Source organism: Ictalurus punctatus, chromosome 11 (assembly GCF_001660625.3).
Source record: "Ictalurus punctatus breed USDA103 chromosome 11, Coco_2.0, whole genome shotgun sequence".
NCBI classification, from domain to species: domain Eukaryota; kingdom Metazoa; phylum Chordata; class Actinopteri; order Siluriformes; family Ictaluridae; genus Ictalurus; species Ictalurus punctatus.
Window position 1 is genome coordinate 24142552 of NC_030426.2, and position 7137 is coordinate 24149688.

Genomic DNA, 7137 nt, shown 5'->3' on the forward strand with positions numbered 1-7137 from the left:
TCACTTGAATGGCTGAATGGGCAAAAACTAAATGCTAACACAGAGATACAGAGCTCTGATGCTGTAACATGCAGAGTACCTGGGAAACATTTTGTCACTCAGGATAAGTGACATCTAATCATCATGAATTATTATGAGCAGAAGTCCATGTGTTTTAATGCTATAACTTGGCTTTCAAGAGCTTGAATGGCTGAGTGGGCAAAAGCTAACTGCTACATTGCTAACATCATCTAGCCATTATACAGAGCTCTGTCGCTCACTGCTCCAACAAGCAGAACAATTCTGTAGCAGGACACAATAATAAAGTCACTCAGGATAAATGAAATATAATTGTAATTAATCACCAAACACAATAAATCAGTGTCTGCCGAGGGGAGAGGTTAGTGGAGCTAGGTTTCTGAAAGCCAAGCACAGCCATCGCTATTCACTGTTATAAACTGCTAGTGAAAGTGTTTTAGCTATAAAAGAGCACTGCAGATGTGCTCCAGTGTTTTGTCCAGTACTGAGACTAAGGAGCAGACAGGTGAATAAAACAAGCCAGTTAGTTGGAGGAAGCTTCTGGCTTTATCAGCTACTTGTATATAAGAGCTGTGTGCTGGGTAACGTGTACAGCATAATCAATTAAAGTTGCTTGTTGTATAGAGAGATTTCCACAGTTCATTAATATTCTGCAGTGCCTAATGATGATAATACTAATCCTTATGCTAGTTGAACTTGGTAACTCTTGCTGAACTGTACTGTACAGGCCAGGTAAGTCCTGGGGTGGGGCTGAAGGAGTAAAAAAAATCCTTCAGATGTTGAATCCACCTTCTTAATCAGCAGAGACATCTCATGAGGGGGTCGAGGTGTGAGTTCTCAAAAAACTGGGAAGTGATCCTCATGGGGAAATGTTTGAATAAATCTGGCTCCAGTTATTTGTAACGTATACATGACACCACACTTGAGTGTTACATTGGTGCTTGAAAGTTTGTGAACCCTTTGGAATTTTCTATGTATCTGCATAAACATGACATAAAACACCTTCATATTTTCACACAACTCCTAAACTCCTATACTAATGTGTTAGCTTGATAGACATTCCAATGTCTGAGACTCCCACATATAGACAGTGGACTTCCAGCCTGCAACAGCAATCAGAGTAAAACACTAGGGCACAAGTGGAGAAATTATTTATTTTACATTTTATTTTGTTGAATTTTTTTATTATTATTATTATTATTATTATTATTATTATTATTATTATTTTACATTTCCTGGTGCTTTATAGAGGTTAATTCTACAAGATTGTGGATCAACACTGCCATCTAGAGGAGCCTCTAGTAAAAGCAAATCATGTTCAGCATAAACTCAGCTGTGTTACTTTATGGACATACAGTACAGTGGGGACCACATGTCTGAGCTCTAGTGAAAGTGCTTCTCTTTATCATTCTTTTTCTATTTAACACAAAGATTTTCATTACACCTGAGATTATCAGCAACAGCTTGAGTGGAAAGTAGAATCTTAGAAATATTTACATGAATTTCAGAGTTTCTTAATATTTGTTACATGCCCATTTTGCTTTAATGACAGTGTGCACCCGAGCTGGCACGGACTCCACAACTTTGTGCAAAACCTGATGATCCATTTTTAGATCAAAACCATCAACATATCATCTGAACATGTGCCACATGATAATATGTCACAATTTACTTTATTTATGTATTTATTTAACTTTCTGTTTATTTCCAGAAGTTAAATCTAAATAAAACTTCAGATTTTCACTGTGGTTTCAGAATATTGGACCCCAGCTGTATGTATATAATAATCTTATATATTGGTGTAAATACTGGCCTGAGATGATAACTTCCTGCTTAGGAACAATACTATGCACTTGAGAAAGTTTATTTATTGCATAACATCCTGCTGATAACATCAAAAGTGAACAGTCCATAATGAACTCAACATTTAAAAAAAATCATTTAAATGGCAAAAATACACTTTGTGCTTTTATCTGAATAAGCATACATGACATTCTTGATTATGAAACAGAGGGCATGAGGATGGCTGATATAAGAACGCAGAGCAGTAATGAGTGTGGTCACTATAAGACAAAATAAAGATGAACAACAACATGTGAACAAAAAGTGAAGTGAGCGGGTCAAGCTGATTTTGAGACTTTGGGGTTAAGATAAGACGAATGTCTCCACTTCTCTCTTTCTTCTAGCACTCACACTCTGTAAAGATACTATTTAAAATCATACTCCTATATACAGTACAATGCATACCATTCTCCATATATTTAATACATACAGCATTTCTTTCCAAACATAACATAGACCACACATACAATACACTCAGTACATACCATACGTTCATATAGCTATTCAAAATGGATGAAAATACAAAGATGAATATAGCCACAAGCAGTGATCATATTACAGAAAAATCGCAATCTGTACTTATTGTAAAATTAGAGAAAATACCAGAAGCTACGATGGACTGGTGTTCCTCCCAGGGTGTATTCCTGCCTTACGTCCAGTGTTCCCGAGGCTCCAGATCTACTGCAAACCTGACCAGGACGCAGTTACTGAAGATGAAAAATACCGACTGGGATGAATGGATGGATGGAATAATGATGATGATGATGATGATGATGATGATGGTGATGATTAGAGACATAATAATTATAAACTAGCCACATGAATTAACATGACTGACTGTATCATAGACATATGATATCGCTTGCTTCTGACAGATCATCTTTGGAACTGCATCATTAGAGCTGGTGGCTGCTGCGTAATTCAGGCCTTCAGCAGATTCCTCAACTAACTGCTGATCAGCACTGGCTGAGGAATCAGAGAGACTTGTGGGTAACTGAGCTGTGGAGTAGATTTCCTGATCAGGAGCGATTGTGGGTAATTGAGCAGTAGAATAAACGTTTCAACTACATGTTGGCATAAACATTTTGAGGAGGATCAGAGGGGATTGTGGGTAGTTGAACATTGCAGTAAATTTTTCCAGCGTCTGAGGCAGACAGGCGTCTGGTGTCTTTAACCTCCTCATAATCAAAGACAGTAAGCACAGAGAAACAGAAACAACACATATAAATGTTTTCATGGATTTTCAAAAACAGTAAATTTTGGTACTGAACACACACACTGATGAAGACAGTTACCTCTTGGTCGTTTCCTGAGCCTTGGACAGAACTCTCACCAATAGAAGCTGTACCTGCTGAAACAAAAAACATCCAAGTAGTCAGTAGTTGTTATTTCTGTTATTATTAGCTTTGGATTTTATGATGGCCGGAAATCCTGTGGTGTATTTATTCATCTGTATTATGGGTTCATTTTCTGTCTCTTCTCATCCGTGCTCATTGTTGGTCAGCATGGACAGGATCACTGTGTCACTAACTACTCCTCCTACTGAACATGTAACTGACTAATGAACAAGGTTAACAACACAGACAGACAGACACACACACACACACACATACACACACACTCCGAGCATCTGAAACCATTCAGACATGATTAAACAGCAAGTAGTGTAGTAAATATGTCTCCTTAAAGATGAAGTTTGTAAATAATATTAAACAGACTAGACCTTGTATCCTGCATTTCTTATGTAGAATCACAAAGAGGAATATGATTCCAATCAGAAGCAGCAGCAGAATTACAGACACAGTGATCACAGTGGAAACTGGAAATCCTGGAAGAGAAACAAACAGACAGTCACTTTAACCTACATGCTGATCATTCATAAGGGATCAGATTCATCAAAGTCATGTAGTTAGACTCTGGGGGTGATGAGGATCTGAGCAGAATCACCTGCTGGAGGAGAAGCTGGAGTAGACTCAGATGATGATGAAGGTTGTGTTGGTATCGAGGTTGAAACTGGGACATGTGTTTCTCTGTCATCATACAGGGAGAATTTCCCCGTATTTACATATTTTCTACTTTCTTTAACAGATTCTTTATAAGAACAAGCAGCACGTTGCAGCCTCGTCTTGCAGAGAAACTTGGGGTCACTCCTGAGGGATTCTGGGTATTTACAGCTGACATTCAAATCTCCTCCTACATGGACAGTCTTATTGATGGACTTCTCATAGGACAGATCTGCAAATCACAACCAATCAGATCAGTTTATATGTGTATATGTGTCCTAGCTCTGATTAACAACACTTAGACAGTTATACAGTAAATTTACAAATAAATCTGATGTTTCTTCTGATAAAACACACAATTAAATCTCCTCACCTTCTGTTACTTTCAGCTTCACTACAGTGTAGATCTGTATTTCATCAGACACAACAACAGCACACGCATATGTTCCAGTGTCCTCCGTAATCAGCTCTCTGATAAACACACTGAAGAATCCTGCACTTCTGCTGTCCTGAATTGAGAATCTGCCATCATGTGACCATTCACTGTGTAGTTTTGTTGTTATTTGATTAAAACACCACTGATGTGATCCCATCTTACAGAAAGATTTGGGTTTGTATTTATATTCATCCTCATATCTGCACTTGATGTTGATTCCTCCCCCTGCATATGCACTCACTTCTCTAGAGACCGAGCCCCCTGTTAAAAGCAAGTTCAATCCTGATCAATTAATTAAAACTGGAAGCAGTTAACATAACGTTAGCTCACTTACTATCAAACACGGCTAATTTTATTATTTACACACAGCTGTTAGCGTAACGTTAGCTCGCTTACAAATTAGATTACAAATCTGAGGGTACGATTTAAAAAACTGAGGGCACAGATTACAATTCTGAGGGCAGGGATTACAAAAGTGAGGGCACGGTTCACACATGGCTGTATATTTTTTTCTTACCTGACACTAGGGGGGCTCCATACCTTACTATCAAACACGGCTAATTTTATTATTTACACACAGCTGTTAGCGTAACGTTAGCTCGCTTACTATCAAACACAGCTAATTTTATTATTTACACAGCTGTTAGCGTAACGTTAGCTCGCTTACTATCAACCACGGCTAATTTTATTATTTACACAGCTGTTAGCGTAACGTTAGCTCGCTTACTATCAAACACGGCTAATTTTATTATTTACACAGCGGTTATCAGAGTGCTGTGACTAACATTACTGAAACACTGATTGATTCCAACACTACCAGCGTTAACATTGCTGCTTGCTGTCAAAGTAAGTTAGCTAACACTAGCTAGCTAGTCATGAATAACTGACTCCGCCCACAGCCAGGAGACAGAAATCCAACCACATTTCCTCAATGTTCATTTAAATTCAAGTCTTTTTTATCATGAGATCTTTTTTTTCTCCATTAAACTGTAACTGTAATGTATGAAGATCAGGTAAGACTTATATGCAGTCGTTATTGTGTTGAAATTAATAATTGTGATGTTCATACAAATTGGTTTGGATTTCAGAAGCTAATTTAAATATAAAAAGTTAAAATGCACAAAAATGTGATTGGTTTCTCGGCCATGCAAAAGTAATGGACAATCAATTCGTGATATTTGAAAGTTTTAGTCAATTTTTCACTTGAAAGGTCTGAATAAATGTCTCCTACTCACCTTCCTTCACCTTCAGTTCCACCGGTGTGTAAATGTCATTTCCCCAGGATATATCAACTCCACACTGGTATGTCCCAGTGTCCTCTACAGTGAGCTCTCTGATCTTCACACTGAACTCTGCTGATTTGGTGTCATCAAACAGTGAGAATCTTCCTGAATTTATCCACTCGTTTTTAGCTCCTGTCTTTATTTGGTCAGAACAGGATAGCCCTGAACCCTTACAGAAATATTTTTGTTTTTGTGTGTATTTTGTATCATACTTGCACTTGATAAGGACTCCTCCTCCTGAATATCCTGTTACATTCTTGGAGGCTCCTCCATCTAACAAAACACCAAACATCCATCTGAGCAAAACCTTCCTTCATGTAACACTGCTGCTGATAGTGAGGATTATTCTGAAGTGCATTTCTTTACCTGAGATCAGACAGAGGGTGAAGATGAGGAGGATCTTCATCCTGAGTTCACACTCCCAGATCTCCACACCAACTCCACTTCAGAAAGATATTAAAGCTCCTGTTGTGTTACACACTGTTACTGTCTCTGTCCCGCTCTGTGAATGTGCTGTGTGTCTTCATCTGTGTCTTAACCAGAAACTCACAGCACACCCATTTCCCCTTCTAGAAGTGTGAGAAAGAGCTCTACAGGAAGTGTGTGTGTGAACTATGTGCCTGTGGTCAGTTACAGTGTATAAACTATCATATGAAGGTGTGAGAGTGTTTAATATTAACAGTCTGCATCTGAGCATCTTTCTCCATGGGAGATATTTCTCCTCTCTGTGCTCCAGTATTAACTTTACTGAGGATATTTATTACTCCATGTCTGTGTGTATCTGTTTAGTGATGTAAATATCCATATCTGCTTGCAAATATTTCCTCTAATCCTGCTGACCTGTTTACATAGATCCTAACCTGGACTATCAAACCTGTGTTTATCTGCCTGGTATATGAAAACTAATCCAAAGTTAAGTGATGCTTAGTGTCAATGTTACCATGACAACGAGTAATACATGAGACCATTCAGCATATTCACCTTTTTAATCATGCTACTTGTGTTGTTAACGAGGTTTAAATTATTTTCGTCTCATAAAAACATCATCTAAGTGTGATTATTAAATGGGCAAGGCCTTCTAATGTGCTTCTATTTGCAGAAAAACATGATGAAGTGCCCTCTAGGCCGCCTTTTAAGTGGATTATTAAAAATGATTACTCATCTAGTTTATTCAGCTAGAAATTTCATTGGGATCGTTCTCAATCTGTGCACTTTATTCCTTTATTTCTAGGCTATAACTTGGCTTTCAAGAGCTTGAGCTGAGTTGCAAAAGCTAAATGCTACATTACTAACATCATCCAGCCATTATACAGAGCTCTGTCGCTCATTGCTCCAACAAGCAGAACAATTCTGGAGCAGGATACAATAATAAAGTCCAACTATCCATCCATTTTCCATATCGCTTTTCCTACAGGGTCGAGGGGAACCTGGAGCCTATCCCGGGCAGCATGGGGCACAAGGTGGGGTACACCCTGGACAGGGTGCCAATCCATCACAGTTAATCACATACACATTCACACACCCATTCATACACTAAGGACACTTTGGACATGCC

At 38.4% G+C, this 7137-nt stretch overlaps 1 long non-coding RNA gene across 2 annotated transcripts; it reads right to left on the reverse strand.

Annotated features, from left to right (window-relative positions):
* Positions 1-1874: 1874 nt before the first annotated feature.
* Positions 1875-3878, reverse strand: LOC128634008 (uncharacterized). 2 transcript variants are annotated; one of them, XR_008397179.1, is made up of 3 exons: positions 3808-3878; positions 3156-3688; positions 1875-3035 (listed from the first exon to the last, which is right to left on the reverse strand). It is a non-coding gene; the product is annotated as an uncharacterized LOC128634008 (long non-coding RNA). The 2 variants fall into 2 exon arrangements; XR_008397178.1 differs by having other exon boundaries at positions 1875-3038.
* Between the last annotated feature and the right edge of the window lie 3259 nt (positions 3879-7137).